Here is a 21050-nt window from a genome sequence, read left to right as displayed (position 1 = left end):
TGGCTGAGCGGGGCCTCCCCCCCCATCCCGTTCGCTGCTCAGGGCCGCGCGACCCCGGAGGTGTCGGTCTTCGGGGCCCGCCGCCTCCCGATCCCCGCGGCCCGGGGGCCTCTGAACCTCCTGCGGGCCTAGGCGCAGCGAATCTTGAGCGCCCAACTTGCCCGGCACCTGCCCGCTGCCCAAACCCACCGGGAGCCACGGAGGCGCGGTCGACCGGAGCGCCTCAGCCCCGCCCCTTTGCCCTACCGAGGCGCCCCCCTTGTCCCCACGCCGCCCGCCAAGCACCCGACCTTCCTGAGAGAGCAGACGAACCACAGGCAGGCACACAGACAGACAGACACACACACACACACACACACACAAACACACGAGTGTGGTCTTTGGAAATACTTCTGTTCGTAGTTGCTGGGTTGAGCCCAACTCTTATACGACCCATGGAGTGCGGCCCATCAGGCTCCTCTGTCCGTGGCATTTCCCAGGCGAGAATACTGGAGTGGGTTGCCATTACCTTCTCCAGGGGATCTTCCCGACCCAGGGGTCAAACCCGAGTCTCCTGCGGGCGGATGCCTTGCCCTCTGAACCAGCACATTGCGAATTCCCTAGGCAAAATACAAAGAAAAGAGCTCGTGTGCTACTAAGTGGAAAGATGATTGAAGAAACAGAAGGTGTCCTTTGTTGGTATCTTGGAATCTTTCTTTAGTTTTCGTTGATTTTTACTCTTAAGGCTACTTGAACAAGGCAAGAGAGAAACCCCAGAACTGAAAAGCAATTGACTTTTTTGAAAGAAACCTGTGCAGGTTAAGCACTCTTCCGTTTTTGAGAGATGGTGAAACGCAAAATCTTGATTCAACACATATGACTTTGGTGAACTTTATTTCAAATCTCCATGATGAACCCTAAGGCGTCCAGGAAGAAAGGAGTAGAGCGGGAGACAAAAAGAGCAACCTTTCCCCTTGGCGCCATCCCAACCAGCTGCTTAGTTCCTTCATCTCATGGACTACCATCTGGGCTTATCTGGTTTGTCTGATTCTTGTTTCGGGGCCCGTTTCTAGTCACAAGGCTGTCAAGAGTGGGGGGTGGGGTGGGGGGTGGGGGAAGCCCTTCTTTCCATTCCACATGAGACCCAGTGGACAATCCAGGCCCTGGCCACTGCATAGAGCGTGCAGCAACAATATCAACGGTGATGCTGGTTAACAACGCATATTCCTGGAATCCACTCCGTTGGCTACTGAGTGTGTGCGGTGGTGGTCTGGAACCTATACCTGGAAGCTTTCTTGATGATTGCAAATGACACCAAAGTCCGAGGACGATGGAAGATCTTCACGTTTCTGCAAGAGCCACACACCTCCAGAAGGAACCGCAAGACTTGCCTGACATGGTCAAGGTCTAAGTATTGGACTACACGTCGGAAGGTCTCCACCTTTGCTATGGAAGTCAAACGATCTTTCTTGGAAATGAAAATGGATCACACTGAACGTTCACATTCTTCTAGAGCATTTGAAAAGCCCTAAACTGTAGAAATCTGCTGTACGAGTTCCTTGAAAGCAAGAACCCATACTGATGGATATGTCTTAATGCCTTAGATTGTGCCTTGAATATAGCGTACACATGAACCCAGGAAAGGAAAGAATGGAATCGCCAAATATACAAAGAGATCAAAAGTGCCGAGCCAAGTGACACCTGGAGGCTTCCAAGAACTTTTCTGTCTTTCACACGCTAAGTAAATCCTGAGCACCTACGATGAGCTGGGAGGCATGTAATAAGTTTCTGGAACTAGAAGGCGGAGAGAAGCAGACACCGAGTTCCTGCTTTCACTGAGACGAATCTAATGATACATCACAGGCAGATCCTTTGAGAACTTGTCGAGGGGCCTCTACCCTCACCAAAACCTGGGTGTCAGGGAAGGCTTTTCAGAGTAACCATTGCGTTGAGGTCCATAGGTGGAACCTACGTAAACCAGGGTTGAGATGCAGGAAGAATTTCAGGCAGGGAAAACAGCATCCTGGAAGTCTAGGTGACCAGGGAAACTTAGGACGTTCAAGAAATGAAAATGCCCTATGGGATGGAAGCCAAAGAGTGCAGAGGGCATTCCAGGGAAAAGACATCCGAGAAGAACGTGAGGAGCAGGCATGAAGGGAATTGGTCCTATCTTCAATATGATGGGAAAATACAAGAGCCGTTGGAGCAGGATGGTGACAGAATTGCATCTGCATTTCCAAACGGTCATCTTGCTCCACGTCACTAATGATTGGAGAGACTCAACTCCGAACGCCAAGGAGGGACCACTTCGCCCGAGTCCGACTGGGCCTCATTGCAATGTCTGTCCATAGCAGATGCTGGAGAAGCTGTGGAGCAAAGGGAACTCTCCTCCACGCTGAGTAGGAATGGGAGTTGGTACAGCCGGGATGGAAAAGAGTATGGAGGTTCGCGAAGGAACTAAAAGTAGAAGTAGCCTATGGTTCAGCAGTCCCACTCCCAGGCATAGATCCACCCCCAGTCCAAGCCAACAAGCCAGATGCCCCGTTTGGGCACATCGATCTGTGCGCGCGCTCGCATGCGCATGCGCGATCGCCTGCGAGGCTGGGGGTGGGGCGGGGGCTGGGGCTCTGGCTGGAGTCGGTGCAAGCCCCGGGATTGCCTGAGGCAAGCCAAAGGAGCCCCAGAGGGAGACGGGACGGCCGGTCGTCTGGTTTCCTGAAAGCCGAATGCGAAGGCGGAGGGGCTCGCGGGCCGCGGGGAGGCAACCCAGGTCTGCAGCGGGAGTCGGGGCCCCGGCCACCCACTCACTCCCCCCGCCCCGGGAGGGGCTGGGGCTGCGGGGGTGGCGGGGGGGCGAGGGGGGTGTGGGTCCAAGAATTGGGACGCGGGGCGGGGGCTAAAGGACCTCTTCTGGTAGGCAAAAAAGCCTCCAGCACCCGGAATTCCCAGGTGGTCTCCCATCCAAGATACTAAACAGGCCCGACCCTGCTTAGCTTCCGAGATCAGACGAGATCGGGCGCCTTCAGGCCGGTAGGGCCGGAGACGGACGCGGCCGCCGCGGGGCGCCCTAAGAGCCTTGCGCTTCGCCTCCCTTTCGCTCTGACCTGCAGGTCGGGCCAACGGGCCGCCCCTCTCCTCGGGGGGCCGTGCTGTACTTGAGCCGCACGACCCGCGACCGCACTCCAGCCTGCTGACGCCGGCCCGGCCCCCGAACACCGCCAACACCAGACCAGCAACCGCCTGGCCGGGCCCGGGGGCCCGATGGGCTTCCAGGACCCCCCAGTGACCGGGAGGGCGTGCGTGCGCGCGCGCGGGGCCTGGGGGGTGGGCTGAGGGGTGCGGAGGTCTCGGCGCCCTCCCACCCCCGGCCACTCCAGACCCGGCCGCGCTGGCTGAGCGGGGCCTCCCCCCCCATCCCGTTCGCTGCTCAGGGCCGCGCGACCCCGGAGGTGTCGGTCTTCGGGGCCCGCCGCCTCCCGATCCCCGCGGCCCGGGGGCCTCTGAACCTCCTGCGGGCCTAGGCGCAGCGAATCTTGAGCGCCCAACTTGCCCGGCACCTGCCCGCTGCCCAAACCCACCGGGAGCCACGGAGGCGCGGTCGACCGGAGCGCCTCAGCCCCGCCCCTTTGCCCTACCGAGGCGCCCCCCTTGTCCCCACGCCGCCCGCCAAGCACCCGACCTTCCTGAGAGAGCAGACGAACCACAGGCAGGCACACAGACAGACAGACACACACACACACACACACACACAAACACACGAGTGTGGTCTTTGGAAATACTTCTGTTCGTAGTTGCTGGGTTGAGCCCAACTCTTATACGACCCATGGAGTGCGGCCCATCAGGCTCCTCTGTCCGTGGCATTTCCCAGGCGAGAATACTGGAGTGGGTTGCCATTACCTTCTCCAGGGGATCTTCCCGACCCAGGGGTCAAACCCGAGTCTCCTGCGGGCGGATGCCTTGCCCTCTGAACCAGCACATTGCGAATTCCCTAGGCAAAATACAAAGAAAAGAGCTCGTGTGCTACTAAGTGGAAAGATGATTGAAGAAACAGAAGGTGTCCTTTGTTGGTATCTTGGAATCTTTCTTTAGTTTTCGTTGATTTTTACTCTTAAGGCTACTTGAACAAGGCAAGAGAGAAACCCCAGAACTGAAAAGCAATTGACTTTTTTGAAAGAAACCTGTGCAGGTTAAGCACTCTTCGTTTTTGAGAGATGGTGAAACGCAAAATCTTGATTCAACACATATGACTTTGGTGAACTTTATTTCAAATCTCCATGATGAACCCCTAAGGCGTCCAGGAAGAAAGGAGTAGAGCGGGAGACAAAAAGAGCAACCTTTCCCCTTGGCGCCATCCCAACCAGCTGCTTAGTTCCTTCATCTCATGGACTACCATCTGGGCTTATCTGGTTTGTCTGATTCTTGTTTCGGGGCCCGTTTCTAGTCACAAGGCTGTCAAGAGTGGGGGGTGGGGTGGGGGGTGGGGGAAGCCCTTCTTTCCATTCCACATGAGACCCAGTGGACAATCCAGGCCCTGGCCACTGCATAGAGCGTGCAGCAACAATATCAACGGTGATGCTGGTTAACAACGCATATTCCTGGAATCCACTCCGTTGGCTACTGAGTGTGTGCGGTGGTGGTCTGGAACCTATACCTGGAAGCTTTCTTGATGATTGCAAATGACACCAAAGTCCGAGGACGATGGAAGATCTTCACGTTTCTGCAAGAGCCACACACCTCCAGAAGGAACCGCAAGACTTGCCTGACATGGTCAAGGTCTAAGTATTGGACTACACGTCGGAAGGTCTCCACCTTTGCTATGGAAGTCAAACGATCTTTCTTGGAAATGAAAATGGATCACACTGAACGTTCACATTCTTCTAGAGCATTTGAAAAGCCCTAAACTGTAGAAATCTGCTGTACGAGTTCCTTGAAAGCAAGAACCCATACTGATGGATATGTCTTAATGCCTTAGATTGTGCCTTGAATATAGCGTACACATGAACCCAGGAAAGGAAAGAATGGAATCGCCAAATATACAAAGAGATCAAAAGTGCCGAGCCAAGTGACACCTGGAGGCTTCCAAGAACTTTTCTGTCTTTCACACGCTAAGTAAATCCTGAGCACCTACGATGAGCTGGGAGGCATGTAATAAGTTTCTGGAACTAGAAGGCGGAGAGAAGCAGACACCGAGTTCCTGCTTTCACTGAGACGAATCTAATGATACATCACAGGCAGATCCTTTGAGAACTTGTCGAGGGGCCTCTACCCTCACCAAAACCTGGGTGTCAGGGAAGGCTTTTCAGAGTAACCATTGCGTTGAGGTCCATAGGTGGAACCTACGTAAACCAGGGTTGAGATGCAGGAAGAATTTCAGGCAGGGAAAACAGCATCCTGGAAGTCTAGGTGACCAGGGAAACTTAGGACGTTCAAGAAATGAAAATGCCCTATGGGATGGAAGCCAAAGAGTGCAGAGGGCATTCCAGGGAAAAGACATCCGAGAAGAACGTGAGGAGCAGGCATGAAGGGAATTGGTCCTATCTTCAATATGATGGGAAAATACAAGAGCCGTTGGAGCAGGATGGTGACAGAATTGCATCTGCATTTCCAAACGGTCATCTTGCTCCACGTCACTAATGATTGGAGAGACTCAACTCCGAACGCCAAGGAGGGACCACTTCGCCCGAGTCCGACTGGGCCTCATTGCAATGTCTGTCCATAGCAGATGCTGGAGAAGCTGTGGAGCAAAGGGAACTCTCCTCCACGCTGAGTAGGAATGGGAGTTGGTACAGCCGGGATGGAAAAGAGTATGGAGGTTCGCGAAGGAACTAAAAGTAGAAGTAGCCTATGGTTCAGCAGTCCCACTCCCAGGCATAGATCCACCCCCAGTCCAAGCCAACAAGCCAGATGCCCCGTTTGGGCACATCGATCTGTGCGCGCGCTCGCATGCGCATGCGCGATCGCCTGCGAGGCTGGGGGTGGGGCGGGGGCTGGGGCTCTGGCTGGAGTCGGTGCAAGCCCCGGGATTGCCTGAGGCAAGCCAAAGGAGCCCCAGAGGGAGACGGGACGGCCGGTCGTCTGGTTTCCTGAAAGCCGAATGCGAAGGCGGAGGGGCTCGCGGGCCGCGGGGAGGCAACCCAGGTCTGCAGCGGGAGTCGGGGCCCCGGCCACCCACTCACTCCCCCCGCCCCGGGAGGGGCTGGGGCTGCGGGGGTGGCGGGGGGGCGAGGGGGGTGTGGGTCCAAGAATTGGGACGCGGGGCGGGGGCTAAAGGACCTCTTCTGGTAGGCAAAAAAGCCTCCAGCACCCGGAATTCCCAGGTGGTCTCCCATCCAAGATACTAAACAGGCCCGACCCTGCTTAGCTTCCGAGATCAGACGAGATCGGGCGCCTTCAGGCCGGTAGGGCCGGAGACGGACGCGGCCGCCGCGGGGCGCCCTAAGAGCCTTGCGCTTCGCCTCCCTTTCGCTCTGACCTGCAGGTCGGGCCAACGGGCCGCCCCTCTCCTCGGGGGGCCGTGCTGTACTTGAGCCGCACGACCCGCGACCGCACTCCAGCCTGCTGACGCCGGCCCGGCCCCCGAACACCGCCAACACCAGACCAGCAACCGCCTGGCCGGGCCCGGGGGCCCGATGGGCTTCCAGGACCCCCCAGTGACCGGGAGGGCGTGCGTGCGCGCGCGCGGGGCCTGGGGGGTGGGCTGAGGGGTGCGGAGGTCTCGGCGCCCTCCCACCCCCGGCCACTCCAGACCCGGCCGCGCTGGCTGAGCGGGGCCTCCCCCCCCATCCCGTTCGCTGCTCAGGGCCGCGCGACCCCGGAGGTGTCGGTCTTCGGGGCCCGCCGCCTCCCGATCCCCGCGGCCCGGGGGCCTCTGAACCTCCTGCGGGCCTAGGCGCAGCGAATCTTGAGCGCCCAACTTGCCCGGCACCTGCCCGCTGCCCAAACCCACCGGGAGCCACGGAGGCGCGGTCGACCGGAGCGCCTCAGCCCCGCCCCTTTGCCCTACCGAGGCGCCCCCCTTGTCCCCACGCCGCCCGCCAAGCACCCGACCTTCCTGAGAGAGCAGACGAACCACAGGCAGGCACACAGACAGACACACACACACACACACACACACACACAAACACACGAGTGTGGTCTTTGGAAATACTTCTGTTCGTAGTTGCTGGGTTGAGCCCAACTCTTATACGACCCATGGAGTGCGGCCCATCAGGCTCCTCTGTCCGTGGCATTTCCCAGGCGAGAATACTGGAGTGGGTTGCCATTACCTTCTCCAGGGGATCTTCCCGACCCAGGGGTCAAACCCGAGTCTCCTGCGGGCGGATGCCTTGCCCTCTGAACCAGCACATTGCGAATTCCCTAGGCAAAATACAAAGAAAAGAGCTCGTGTGCTACTAAGTGGAAAGATGATTGAAGAAACAGAAGGTGTCCTTTGTTGGTATCTTGGAATCTTTCTTTAGTTTTCGTTGATTTTTACTCTTAAGGCTACTTGAACAAGGCAAGAGAGAAACCCCAGAACTGAAAAGCAATTGACTTTTTTGAAAGAAACCTGTGCAGGTTAAGCACTCTTCGTTTTTGAGAGATGGTGAAACGCAAAATCTTGATTCAACACATATGACTTTGGTGAACTTTATTTCAAATCTCCATGATGAACCCCTAAGGCGTCCAGGAAGAAAGGAGTAGAGCGGGAGACAAAAAGAGCAACCTTTCCCCTTGGCGCCATCCCAACCAGCTGCTTAGTTCCTTCATCTCATGGACTACCATCTGGGCTTATCTGGTTTGTCTGATTCTTGTTTCGGGGCCCGTTTCTAGTCACAAGGCTGTCAAGAGTGGGGGGTGGGGTGGGGGGTGGGGGAAGCCCTTCTTTCCATTCCACATGAGACCCAGTGGACAATCCAGGCCCTGGCCACTGCATAGAGCGTGCAGCAACAATATCAACGGTGATGCTGGTTAACAACGCATATTCCTGGAATCCACTCCGTTGGCTACTGAGTGTGTGCGGTGGTGGTCTGGAACCTATACCTGGAAGCTTTCTTGATGATTGCAAATGACACCAAAGTCCGAGGACGATGGAAGATCTTCACGTTTCTGCAAGAGCCACACACCTCCAGAAGGAACCGCAAGACTTGCCTGACATGGTCAAGGTCTAAGTATTGGACTACACGTCGGAAGGTCTCCACCTTTGCTATGGAAGTCAAACGATCTTTCTTGGAAATGAAAATGGATCACACTGAACGTTCACATTCTTCTAGAGCATTTGAAAAGCCCTAAACTGTAGAAATCTGCTGTACGAGTTCCTTGAAAGCAAGAACCCATACTGATGGATATGTCTTAATGCCTTAGATTGTGCCTTGAATATAGCGTACACATGAACCCAGGAAAGGAAAGAATGGAATCGCCAAATATACAAAGAGATCAAAAGTGCCGAGCCAAGTGACACCTGGAGGCTTCCAAGAACTTTTCTGTCTTTCACACGCTAAGTAAATCCTGAGCACCTACGATGAGCTGGGAGGCATGTAATAAGTTTCTGGAACTAGAAGGCGGAGAGAAGCAGACACCGAGTTCCTGCTTTCACTGAGACGAATCTAATGATACATCACAGGCAGATCCTTTGAGAACTTGTCGAGGGGCCTCTACCCTCACCAAAACCTGGGTGTCAGGGAAGGCTTTTCAGAGTAACCATTGCGTTGAGGTCCATAGGTGGAACCTACGTAAACCAGGGTTGAGATGCAGGAAGAATTTCAGGCAGGGAAAACAGCATCCTGGAAGTCTAGGTGACCAGGGAAACTTAGGACGTTCAAGAAATGAAAATGCCCTATGGGATGGAAGCCAAAGAGTGCAGAGGGCATTCCAGGGAAAAGACATCCGAGAAGAACGTGAGGAGCAGGCATGAAGGGAATTGGTCCTATCTTCAATATGATGGGAAAATACAAGAGCCGTTGGAGCAGGATGGTGACAGAATTGCATCTGCATTTCCAAACGGTCATCTTGCTCCACGTCACTAATGATTGGAGAGACTCAACTCCGAACGCCAAGGAGGGACCACTTCGCCCGAGTCCGACTGGGCCTCATTGCAATGTCTGTCCATAGCAGATGCTGGAGAAGCTGTGGAGCAAAGGGAACTCTCCTCCACGCTGAGTAGGAATGGGAGTTGGTACAGCCGGGATGGAAAAGAGTATGGAGGTTCGCGAAGGAACTAAAAGTAGAAGTAGCCTATGGTTCAGCAGTCCCACTCCCAGGCATAGATCCACCCCCAGTCCAAGCCAACAAGCCAGATGCCCCGTTTGGGCACATCGATCTGTGCGCGCGCTCGCATGCGCATGCGCGATCGCCTGCGAGGCTGGGGGTGGGGCGGGGGCTGGGGCTCTGGCTGGAGTCGGTGCAAGCCCCGGGATTGCCTGAGGCAAGCCAAAGGAGCCCCAGAGGGAGACGGGACGGCCGGTCGTCTGGTTTCCTGAAAGCCGAATGCGAAGGCGGAGGGGCTCGCGGGCCGCGGGGAGGCAACCCAGGTCTGCAGCGGGAGTCGGGGCCCCGGCCACCCACTCACTCCCCCCGCCCCGGGAGGGGCTGGGGCTGCGGGGGTGGCGGGGGGGCGAGGGGGGTGTGGGTCCAAGAATTGGGACGCGGGGCGGGGGCTAAAGGACCTCTTCTGGTAGGCAAAAAAGCCTCCAGCACCCGGAATTCCCAGGTGGTCTCCCATCCAAGATACTAAACAGGCCCGACCCTGCTTAGCTTCCGAGATCAGACGAGATCGGGCGCCTTCAGGCCGGTAGGGCCGGAGACGGACGCGGCCGCCGCGGGGCGCCCTAAGAGCCTTGCGCTTCGCCTCCCTTTCGCTCTGACCTGCAGGTCGGGCCAACGGGCCGCCCCTCTCCTCGGGGGGCCGTGCTGTACTTGAGCCGCACGACCCGCGACCGCACTCCAGCCTGCTGACGCCGGCCCGGCCCCCGAACACCGCCAACACCAGACCAGCAACCGCCTGGCCGGGCCCGGGGGCCCGATGGGCTTCCAGGACCCCCCAGTGACCGGGAGGGCGTGCGTGCGCGCGCGCGGGGCCTGGGGGGTGGGCTGAGGGGTGCGGAGGTCTCGGCGCCCTCCCACCCCCGGCCACTCCAGACCCGGCCGCGCTGGCTGAGCGGGGCCTCCCCCCCCATCCCCTTCGCTGCTCAGGGCCGCGCGACCCCGGAGGTGTCGGTCTTCGGGGCCCGCCGCCTCCCGATCCCCGCGGCCCGGGGGCCTCTGAACCTCCTGCGGGCCTAGGCGCAGCGAATCTTGAGCGCCCAACTTGCCCGGCACCTGCCCGCTGCCCAAACCCACCGGGAGCCACGGAGGCGCGGTCGACCGGAGCGCCTCAGCCCCGCCCCTTTGCCCTACCGAGGCGCCCCCCTTGTCCCCACGCCGCCCGCCAAGCACCCGACCTTCCTGAGAGAGCAGACGAACCACAGGCAGGCACACAGACAGACAGACACACACACACACACACACACACAAACACACGAGTGTGGTCTTTGGAAATACTTCTGTTCGTAGTTGCTGGGTTGAGCCCAACTCTTATACGACCCATGGAGTGCGGCCCATCAGGCTCCTCTGTCCGTGGCATTTCCCAGGCGAGAATACTGGAGTGGGTTGCCATTACCTTCTCCAGGGGATCTTCCCGACCCAGGGGTCAAACCCGAGTCTCCTGCGGGCGGATGCCTTGCCCTCTGAACCAGCACATTGCGAATTCCCTAGGCAAAATACAAAGAAAAGAGCTCGTGTGCTACTAAGTGGAAAGATGATTGAAGAAACAGAAGGTGTCCTTTGTTGGTATCTTGGAATCTTTCTTTAGTTTTCGTTGATTTTTACTCTTAAGGCTACTTGAACAAGGCAAGAGAGAAACCCCAGAACTGAAAAGCAATTGACTTTTTTGAAAGAAACCTGTGCAGGTTAAGCACTCTTCGTTTTTGAGAGATGGTGAAACGCAAAATCTTGATTCAACACATATGACTTTGGTGAACTTTATTTCAAATCTCCATGATGAACCCCTAAGGCGTCCAGGAAGAAAGGAGTAGAGCGGGAGACAAAAAGAGCAACCTTTCCCCTTGGCGCCATCCCAACCAGCTGCTTAGTTCCTTCATCTCATGGACTACCATCTGGGCTTATCTGGTTTGTCTGATTCTTGTTTCGGGGCCCGTTTCTAGTCACAAGGCTGTCAAGAGTGGGGGGTGGGGTGGGGGGTGGGGGAAGCCCTTCTTTCCATTCCACATGAGACCCAGTGGACAATCCAGGCCCTGGCCACTGCATAGAGCGTGCAGCAACAATATCAACGGTGATGCTGGTTAACAACGCATATTCCTGGAATCCACTCCGTTGGCTACTGAGTGTGTGCGGTGGTGGTCTGGAACCTATACCTGGAAGCTTTCTTGATGATTGCAAATGACACCAAAGTCCGAGGACGATGGAAGATCTTCACGTTTCTGCAAGAGCCACACACCTCCAGAAGGAACCGCAAGACTTGCCTGACATGGTCAAGGTCTAAGTATTGGACTACACGTCGGAAGGTCTCCACCTTTGCTATGGAAGTCAAACGATCTTTCTTGGAAATGAAAATGGATCACACTGAACGTTCACATTCTTCTAGAGCATTTGAAAAGCCCTAAACTGTAGAAATCTGCTGTACGAGTTCCTTGAAAGCAAGAACCCATACTGATGGATATGTCTTAATGCCTTAGATTGTGCCTTGAATATAGCGTACACATGAACCCAGGAAAGGAAAGAATGGAATCGCCAAATATACAAAGAGATCAAAAGTGCCGAGCCAAGTGACACCTGGAGGCTTCCAAGAACTTTTCTGTCTTTCACACGCTAAGTAAATCCTGAGCACCTACGATGAGCTGGGAGGCATGTAATAAGTTTCTGGAACTAGAAGGCGGAGAGAAGCAGACACCGAGTTCCTGCTTTCACTGAGACGAATCTAATGATACATCACAGGCAGATCCTTTGAGAACTTGTCGAGGGGCCTCTACCCTCACCAAAACCTGGGTGTCAGGGAAGGCTTTTCAGAGTAACCATTGCGTTGAGGTCCATAGGTGGAACCTACGTAAACCAGGGTTGAGATGCAGGAAGAATTTCAGGCAGGGAAAACAGCATCCTGGAAGTCTAGGTGACCAGGGAAACTTAGGACGTTCAAGAAATGAAAATGCCCTATGGGATGGAAGCCAAAGAGTGCAGAGGGCATTCCAGGGAAAAGACATCCGAGAAGAACGTGAGGAGCAGGCATGAAGGGAATTGGTCCTATCTTCAATATGATGGGAAAATACAAGAGCCGTTGGAGCAGGATGGTGACAGAATTGCATCTGCATTTCCAAACGGTCATCTTGCTCCACGTCACTAATGATTGGAGAGACTCAACTCCGAACGCCAAGGAGGGACCACTTCGCCCGAGTCCGACTGGGCCTCATTGCAATGTCTGTCCATAGCAGATGCTGGAGAAGCTGTGGAGCAAAGGGAACTCTCCTCCACGCTGAGTAGGAATGGGAGTTGGTACAGCCGGGATGGAAAAGAGTATGGAGGTTCGCGAAGGAACTAAAAGTAGAAGTAGCCTATGGTTCAGCAGTCCCACTCCCAGGCATAGATCCACCCCCAGTCCAAGCCAACAAGCCAGATGCCCCGTTTGGGCACATCGATCTGTGCGCGCGCTCGCATGCGCATGCGCGATCGCCTGCGAGGCTGGGGGTGGGGCGGGGGCTGGGGCTCTGGCTGGAGTCGGTGCAAGCCCCGGGATTGCCTGAGGCAAGCCAAAGGAGCCCCAGAGGGAGACGGGACGGCCGGTCGTCTGGTTTCCTGAAAGCCGAATGCGAAGGCGGAGGGGCTCGCGGGCCGCGGGGAGGCAACCCAGGTCTGCAGCGGGAGTCGGGGCCCCGGCCACCCACTCACTCCCCCCGCCCCGGGAGGGGCTGGGGCTGCGGGGGTGGCGGGGGGGCGAGGGGGGTGTGGGTCCAAGAATTGGGACGCGGGGCGGGGGCTAAAGGACCTCTTCTGGTAGGCAAAAAAGCCTCCAGCACCCGGAATTCCCAGGTGGTCTCCCATCCAAGATACTAAACAGGCCCGACCCTGCTTAGCTTCCGAGATCAGACGAGATCGGGCGCCTTCAGGCCGGTAGGGCCGGAGACGGACGCGGCCGCCGCGGGGCGCCCTAAGAGCCTTGCGCTTCGCCTCCCTTTCGCTCTGACCTGCAGGTCGGGCCAACGGGCCGCCCCTCTCCTCGGGGGGCCGTGCTGTACTTGAGCCGCACGACCCGCGACCGCACTCCAGCCTGCTGACGCCGGCCCGGCCCCCGAACACCGCCAACACCAGACCAGCAACCGCCTGGCCGGGCCCGGGGGCCCGATGGGCTTCCAGGACCCCCCAGTGACCGGGAGGGCGTGCGTGCGCGCGCGCGGGGCCTGGGGGGTGGGCTGAGGGGTGCGGAGGTCTCGGCACCCTCCCACCCCCGGCCACTCCAGACCCGGCCGCGCTGGCTGAGCGGGGCCTCCCCCCCCATCCCGTTCGCTGCTCAGGGCCGCGCGACCCCGGAGGTGTCGGTCTTCGGGGCCCGCCGCCTCCCGATCCCCGCGGCCCGGGGGCCTCTGAACCTCCTGCGGGCCTAGGCGCAGCGAATCTTGAGCGCCCAACTTGCCCGGCACCTGCCCGCTGCCCAAACCCACCGGGAGCCACGGAGGCGCGGTCGACCGGAGCGCCTCAGCCCCGCCCCTTTGCCCTACCGAGGCGCCCCCCTTGTCCCCACGCCGCCCGCCAAGCACCCGACCTTCCTGAGAGAGCAGACGAACCACAGGCAGGCACACAGACAGACACACACACACACACACACACACACACACAAACACACGAGTGTGGTCTTTGGAAATACTTCTGTTCGTAGTTGCTGGGTTGAGCCCAACTCTTATACGACCCATGGAGTGCGGCCCATCAGGCTCCTCTGTCCGTGGCATTTCCCAGGCGAGAATACTGGAGTGGGTTGCCATTACCTTCTCCAGGGGATCTTCCCGACCCAGGGGTCAAACCCGAGTCTCCTGCGGGCGGATGCCTTGCCCTCTGAACCAGCACATTGCGAATTCCCTAGGCAAAATACAAAGAAAAGAGCTCGTGTGCTACTAAGTGGAAAGATGATTGAAGAAACAGAAGGTGTCCTTTGTTGGTATCTTGGAATCTTTCTTTAGTTTTCGTTGATTTTTACTCTTAAGGCTACTTGAACAAGGCAAGAGAGAAACCCCAGAACTGAAAAGCAATTGACTTTTTTGAAAGAAACCTGTGCAGGTTAAGCACTCTTCGTTTTTGAGAGATGGTGAAACGCAAAATCTTGATTCAACACATATGACTTTGGTGAACTTTATTTCAAATCTCCATGATGAACCCCTAAGGCGTCCAGGAAGAAAGGAGTAGAGCGGGAGACAAAAAGAGCAACCTTTCCCCTTGGCGCCATCCCAACCAGCTGCTTAGTTCCTTCATCTCATGGACTACCATCTGGGCTTATCTGGTTTGTCTGATTCTTGTTTCGGGGCCCGTTTCTAGTCACAAGGCTGTCAAGAGTGGGGGGTGGGGTGGGGGGTGGGGGAAGCCCTTCTTTCCATTCCACATGAGACCCAGTGGACAATCCAGGCCCTGGCCACTGCATAGAGCGTGCAGCAACAATATCAACGGTGATGCTGGTTAACAACGCATATTCCTGGAATCCACTCCGTTGGCTACTGAGTGTGTGCGGTGGTGGTCTGGAACCTATACCTGGAAGCTTTCTTGATGATTGCAAATGACACCAAAGTCCGAGGACGATGGAAGATCTTCACGTTTCTGCAAGAGCCACACACCTCCAGAAGGAACCGCAAGACTTGCCTGACATGGTCAAGGTCTAAGTATTGGACTACACGTCGGAAGGTCTCCACCTTTGCTATGGAAGTCAAACGATCTTTCTTGGAAATGAAAATGGATCACACTGAACGTTCACATTCTTCTAGAGCATTTGAAAAGCCCTAAACTGTAGAAATCTGCTGTACGAGTTCCTTGAAAGCAAGAACCCATACTGATGGATATGTCTTAATGCCTTAGATTGTGCCTTGAATATAGCGTACACATGAACCCAGGAAAGGAAAGAATGGAATCGCCAAATATACAAAGAGATCAAAAGTGCCGAGCCAAGTGACACCTGGAGGCTTCCAAGAACTTTTCTGTCTTTCACACGCTAAGTAAATCCTGAGCACCTACGATGAGCTGGGAGGCATGTAATAAGTTTCTGGAACTAGAAGGCGGAGAGAAGCAGACACCGAGTTCCTGCTTTCACTGAGACGAATCTAATGATACATCACAGGCAGATCCTTTGAGAACTTGTCGAGGGGCCTCTACCCTCACCAAAACCTGGGTGTCAGGGAAGGCTTTTCAGAGTAACCATTGCGTTGAGGTCCATAGGTGGAACCTACGTAAACCAGGGTTGAGATGCAGGAAGAATTTCAGGCAGGGAAAACAGCATCCTGGAAGTCTAGGTGACCAGGGAAACTTAGGACGTTCAAGAAATGAAAATGCCCTATGGGATGGAAGCCAAAGAGTGCAGAGGGCATTCCAGGGAAAAGACATCCGAGAAGAACGTGAGGAGCAGGCATGAAGGGAATTGGTCGTATCTTCAATATGATGGGAAAATACAAGAGCCGTTGGAGCAGGATGGTGACAGAATTGCATCTGCATTTCCAAACGGTCATCTTGCTCCACGTCACTAATGATTGGAGAGACTCAACTCCGAACGCCAAGGAGGGACCACTTCGCCCGAGTCCGACTGGGCCTCATTGCAATGTCTGTCCATAGCAGATGCTGGAGAAGCTGTGGAGCAAAGGGAACTCTCCTCCACGCTGAGTAGGAATGGGAGTTGGTACAGCCGGGATGGAAAAGAGTATGGAGGTTCGCGAAGGAACTAAAAGTAGAAGTAGCCTATGGTTCAGCAGTCCCACTCCCAGGCATAGATCCACCCCCAGTCCAAGCCAACAAGCCAGATGCCCCGTTTGGGCACATCGATCTGTGCGCGCGCTCGCATGCGCATGCGCGATCGCCTGCGAGGCTGGGGGTGGGGCGGGGGCTGGGGCTCTGGCTGGAGTCGGTGCAAGCCCCGGGATTGCCTGAGGCAAGCCAAAGGAGCCCCAGAGGGAGACGGGACGGCCGGTCGTCTGGTTTCCTGAAAGCCGAATGCGAAGGCGGAGGGGCTCGCGGGCCGCGGGGAGGCAACCCAGGTCTGCAGCGGGAGTCGGGGCCCCGGCCACCCACTCACTCCCCCCGCCCCGGGAGGGGCTGGGGCTGCGGGGGTGGCGGGGGGGCGAGGGGGGTGTGGGTCCAAGAATTGGGACGCGGGGCGGGGGCTAAAGGACCTCTTCTGGTAGGCAAAAAAGCCTCCAGCACCCGGAATTCCCAGGTGGTCTCCCATCCAAGATACTAAACAGGCCCGACCCTGCTTAGCTTCCGAGATCAGACGAGATCGGGCGCCTTCAGGCCGGTAGGGCCGGAGACGGACGCGGCCGCCGCGGGGCGCCCTAAGAGCCTTGCGCTTCGCCTCCCTTTCGCTCTGACCTGCAGGTCGGGCCAACGGGCCGCCCCTCTCCTCGGGGGGCCGTGCTGTACTTGAGCCGCACGACCCGCGACCGCACTCCAGCCTGCTGACGCCGGCCCGGCCCCCGAACACCGCCAACACCAGACCAGCAACCGCCTGGCCGGGCCCGGGGGCCCGATGGGCTTCCAGGACCCCCCAGTGACCGGGAGGGCGTGCGTGCGCGCGCGCGGGGCCTGGGGGGTGGGCTGAGGGGTGCGGAGGTCTCGGCGCCCTCCCACCCCCGGCCACTCCAGACCCGGCCGCGCTGGCTGAGCGGGGCCTCCCCCCCCATCCCCTTCGCTGCTCAGGGCCGCGCGACCCCGGAGGTGTCGGTCTTCGGGGCCCGCCGCCTCCCGATCCCCGCGGCCCGGGGGCCTCTGAACCTCCTGCGGGCCTAGGCGCAGCGAATCTTGAGCGCCCAACTTGCCCGGCACCTGCCCGCTGCCCAAACCCACCGGGAGCCACGGAGGCGCGGTCGACCGGAGCGCCTCAGCCCCGCCCCTTTGCCCTACCGAGGCGCCCCCCTTGTCCCCACGCCGCCCGCCAAGCACCCGACCTTCCTGAGAGAGCAGACGAACCACAGGCAGGCACACAGACAGACACACACACACACACACACACACACACAAACACACGAGTGTGGTCTTTGGAAATACTTCTGTTCGTAGTTGCTGGGTTGAGCCCAACTCTTATACGACCCATGGAGTGCGGCCCATCAGGCTCCTCTGTCCGTGGCATTTCCCAGGCGAGAATACTGGAGTGGGTTGCCATTACCTTCTCCAGGGGATCTTCCCGACCCAGGGGTCAAACCCGAGTCTCCTGCGGGCGGATGCCTTGCCCTCTGAACCAGCACATTGCGAATTCCCTAGGCAAAATACAAAGAAAAGAGCTCGTGTGCTACTAAGTGGAAAGATGATTGAAGAAACAGAAGGTGTCCTTTGTTGGTATCTTGGAATCTTTCTTTAGTTTTCGTTGATTTTTACTCTTAAGGCTACTTGAACAAGGCAAGAGAGAAACCCCAGAACTGAAAAGCAATTGACTTTTTTGAAAGAAACCTGTGCAGGTTAAGCACTCTTCGTTTTTGAGAGATGGTGAAACGCAAAATCTTGATTCAACACATATGACTTTGGTGAACTTTATTTCAAATCTCCATGATGAACCCCTAAGGCGTCCAGGAAGAAAGGAGTAGAGCGGGAGACAAAAAGAGCAACCTTTCCCCTTGGCGCCATCCCAACCAGCTGCTTAGTTCCTTCATCTCATGGACTACCATCTGGGCTTATCTGGTTTGTCTGATTCTTGTTTCGGGGCCCGTTTCTAGTCACAAGGCTGTCAAGAGTGGGGGGTGGGGTGGGGGGTGGGGGAAGCCCTTCTTTCCATTCCACATGAGACCCAGTGGACAATCCAGGCCCTGGCCACTGCATAGAGCGTGCAGCAACAATATCAACGGTGATGCTGGTTAACAACGCATATTCCTGGAATCCACTCCGTTGGCTACTGAGTGTGTGCGGTGGTGGTCTGGAACCTATACCTGGAAGCTTTCTTGATGATTGCAAATGACACCAAAGTCCGAGGACGATGGAAGATCTTCACGTTTCTGCAAGAGCCACACACCTCCAGAAGGAACCGCAAGACTTGCCTGACATGGTCAAGGTCTAAGTATTGGACTACACGTCGGAAGGTCTCCACCTTTGCTATGGAAGTCAAACGATCTTTCTTGGAAATGAAAATGGATCACACTGAACGTTCACATTCTTCTAGAGCATTTGAAAAGCCCTAAACTGTAGAAATCTGCTGTACGAGTTCCTTGAAAGCAAGAACCTATACTGATGGATATGTCTTAATGCCTTAGATTGTGCCTTGAATATAGCGTACACATGAACCCAGGAAAGGAAAGAATGGAATCGCCAAATATACAAAGAGATCAAAAGTGCCGAGCCAAGTGACACCTGGAGGCTTCCAAGAACTTTTCTGTCTTTCACACGCTAAGTAAATCCTGAGCACCTACGATGAGCTGGGAGGCATGTAATAAGTTTCTGGAACTAGAAGGCGGAGAGAAGCAGACACCGAGTTCCTGCTTTCACTGAGACGAATCTAATGATACATCACAGGCAGATCCTTGGAGAACTTGTCGAGGGGCCTCTACCCTCACCAAAACCTGGGTGTCAGGGAAGGCTTTTCAGAGTAACCATTGCGTTGAGGTCCATAGGTTGAACCTACGTAAACCAGGGTTGAGATGCAGGAAGAATTTCAGGCAGGGAAAACAGCATCCTGGAAGTCTAGGTGACCAGGGAAACTTAGGACGTTCAAGAAATGAAAATGCCCTATGGGATGGAAGCCAAAGAGTGCAGAGGGCATTCCAGGGAAAAGACATCCGAGAAGAACGTGAGGAGCAGGCATGAAGGGAATTGGTCGTATCTTCAATATGATGGGAAAATACAAGAGCCGTTGGAGCAGGATGGTGACAGAATTGCATCTGCATTTCCAAACGGTCATCTTGCTCCACGTCACTAATGATTGGAGAGACTCAACTCCGAACGCCAAGGAGGGACCACTTCGCCCGAGTCCGACTGGGCCTCATTGCAATGTCTGTCCATAGCAGATGCTGGAGAAGCTGTGGAGCAAAGGGAACTCTCCTCCACGCTGAGTAGGAATGGGAGTTGGTACAGCCGGGATGGAAAAGAGTATGGAGGTTCGCGAAGGAACTAAAAGTAGAAGTAGCCTATGGTTCAGCAGTCCCACTCCCAGGCATAGATCCACCCCCAGTCCAAGCCAACAAGCCAGATGCCCCGTTTGGGCACATCGATCTGTGCGCGCGCTCGCATGCGCATGCGCGATCGCCTGCGAGGCTGGGGGTGGGGCGGGGGCTGGGGCTCTGGCTGGAGTCGGTGCAAGCCCCGGGATTGCCTGAGGCAAGCCAAAGGAGCCCCAGAGGGAGACGGGACGGCCGGTCGTCTGGTTTCCTGAAAGCCGAATGCGAAGGCGGAGGGGCTCGCGGGCCGCGGGGAGGCAACCCAGGTCTGCAGCGGGAGTCGGGGCCCCGGCCACCCACTCACTCCCCCCGCCCCGGGAGGGGCTGGGGCTGCGGGGGTGGCGGGGGGGCGAGGGGGGTGTGGGTCCAAGAATTGGGACGCGGGGCGGGGGCTAAAGGACCTCTTCTGGTAGGCAAAAAAGCCTCCAGCACCCGGAATTCCCAGGTGGTCTCCCATCCAAGATACTGAACAGGCCCGACCCTGCTTAGCTTCCGAGATCAGACGAGATCGGGCGCCTTCAGGCCGGTAGGGCCGGAGACGGACGCGGCCGCCGCGGGGCGCCCTAAGAGCCTTGCGCTTCGCCTCCCTTTCGCTCTGACCTGCAGGTCGGGCCAACGGGCCGCCCCTCTCCTCGGGGGGCCGTGCTGTACTTGAGCCGCACGACCCGCGACCGCACTCCAGCCTGCTGACGCCGGCCCGGCCCCCGAACACCGCCAACACCAGACCAGCAACCGCCTGGCCGGGCCCGGGGGCCCGATGGGCTTCCAGGACCCCCCAGTGACCGGGAGGGCGTGCGTGCGCGCGCGCGGGGCCTGGGGGGTGGGCTGAGGGGTGCGGAGGTCTCGGCGCCCTCCCACCCCCGGCCACTCCAGACCCGGCCGCGCTGGCTGAGCGGGGCCTCCCCCCCCATCCCCTTCGCTGCTCAGGGCCGCGCGACCCCGGAGGTGTCGGTCTTCGGGGCCCGCCGCCTCCCGATCCCCGCGGCCCGGGGGCCTCTGAACCTCCTGCGGGCCTAGGCGCAGCGAATCTTGAGCGCCCAACTTGCCCGGCACCTGCCCGCTGCCCAAACCCACCGGGAGCCACGGAGGCGCGGTCGACCGGAGCGCCTCAGCCCCGCCCCTTTGCCCTACCGAGGCGCCCCCCTTGTCCCCACGCCGCCCGCCAAGCACCCGACCTTCCTGAGAGAGCAGACGAACCACAGGCAGGCACACAGACAGACACACACACTCGCACGCACCCACGCCATGGGAGACAGCTGGCCTGCGCGAGCTCCTCAGCCAGAGCCATAGCACCTGGGAGAGGCCGGGGCCAGACCAAAGGCCCGGCGGACGGCTGTCGGGAGAGACAGAGGCAGAAATCCATGAAGCTTCCGAGACAGACTCCAAGACGGCGAGAGGGAGATACACACACACACACACACACACACACACACACGAGTGTGGTCTTTGGAAATTCTTCTGTTCGTAGTTGCTGGGTTGAGCCCAACTCTTATACGACCCATGGAGTGCGGCCCATCAGGCTCCTCTGTCCGTGGCATTTCCCAGGCGAGAATACTGGAGTGGGTTGCCATTTCCTCCTCCAGGGGATCTTCCCGACCCAGGGATCAAACCCGAGTCTCCTGCGGGCGGATGCCTTGCCATCTCAACCAGCACATTGCGAATTCCCTAGGCAAAATACAAAGAAAAGAGCTCGTGTGCTACTAAGTGGAAAGATGATTGAAGAAA

General features: G+C 57.2%; 1 protein-coding gene and 6 pseudogenes across 1 annotated transcript in view; all 7 read right to left on the bottom strand.

Moving 5' to 3' along the window:
• The window catches only part of LOC129632894 (liprin-alpha-1-like), a 141991-nt gene that overhangs the window by 41130 nt on the left and 79811 nt on the right, over window positions 1-21050 (bottom strand). The gene's annotated exons all lie outside the window — the stretch shown is intronic.
• Window positions 2904-3023, bottom strand: LOC129633523 (uncharacterized; annotated as a pseudogene).
• LOC129633522 (uncharacterized) lies at window positions 6272-6391 on the bottom strand (annotated as a pseudogene).
• Window positions 9640-9759, bottom strand: LOC129633521 (uncharacterized; annotated as a pseudogene).
• Window positions 13008-13127, bottom strand: LOC129633520 (uncharacterized; annotated as a pseudogene).
• Window positions 16378-16497, bottom strand: LOC129633519 (uncharacterized; annotated as a pseudogene).
• LOC129633548 (uncharacterized) lies at window positions 19746-19865 on the bottom strand (annotated as a pseudogene).

The sequence above is a fragment of the Bubalus kerabau genome, chromosome 18 (assembly GCF_029407905.1).
Source record: "Bubalus kerabau isolate K-KA32 ecotype Philippines breed swamp buffalo chromosome 18, PCC_UOA_SB_1v2, whole genome shotgun sequence".
NCBI classification, from domain to species: Eukaryota; Metazoa; Chordata; class Mammalia; order Artiodactyla; family Bovidae; genus Bubalus; species Bubalus kerabau.
This window is presented reverse-complemented; position numbering and strand designations above follow the sequence as displayed.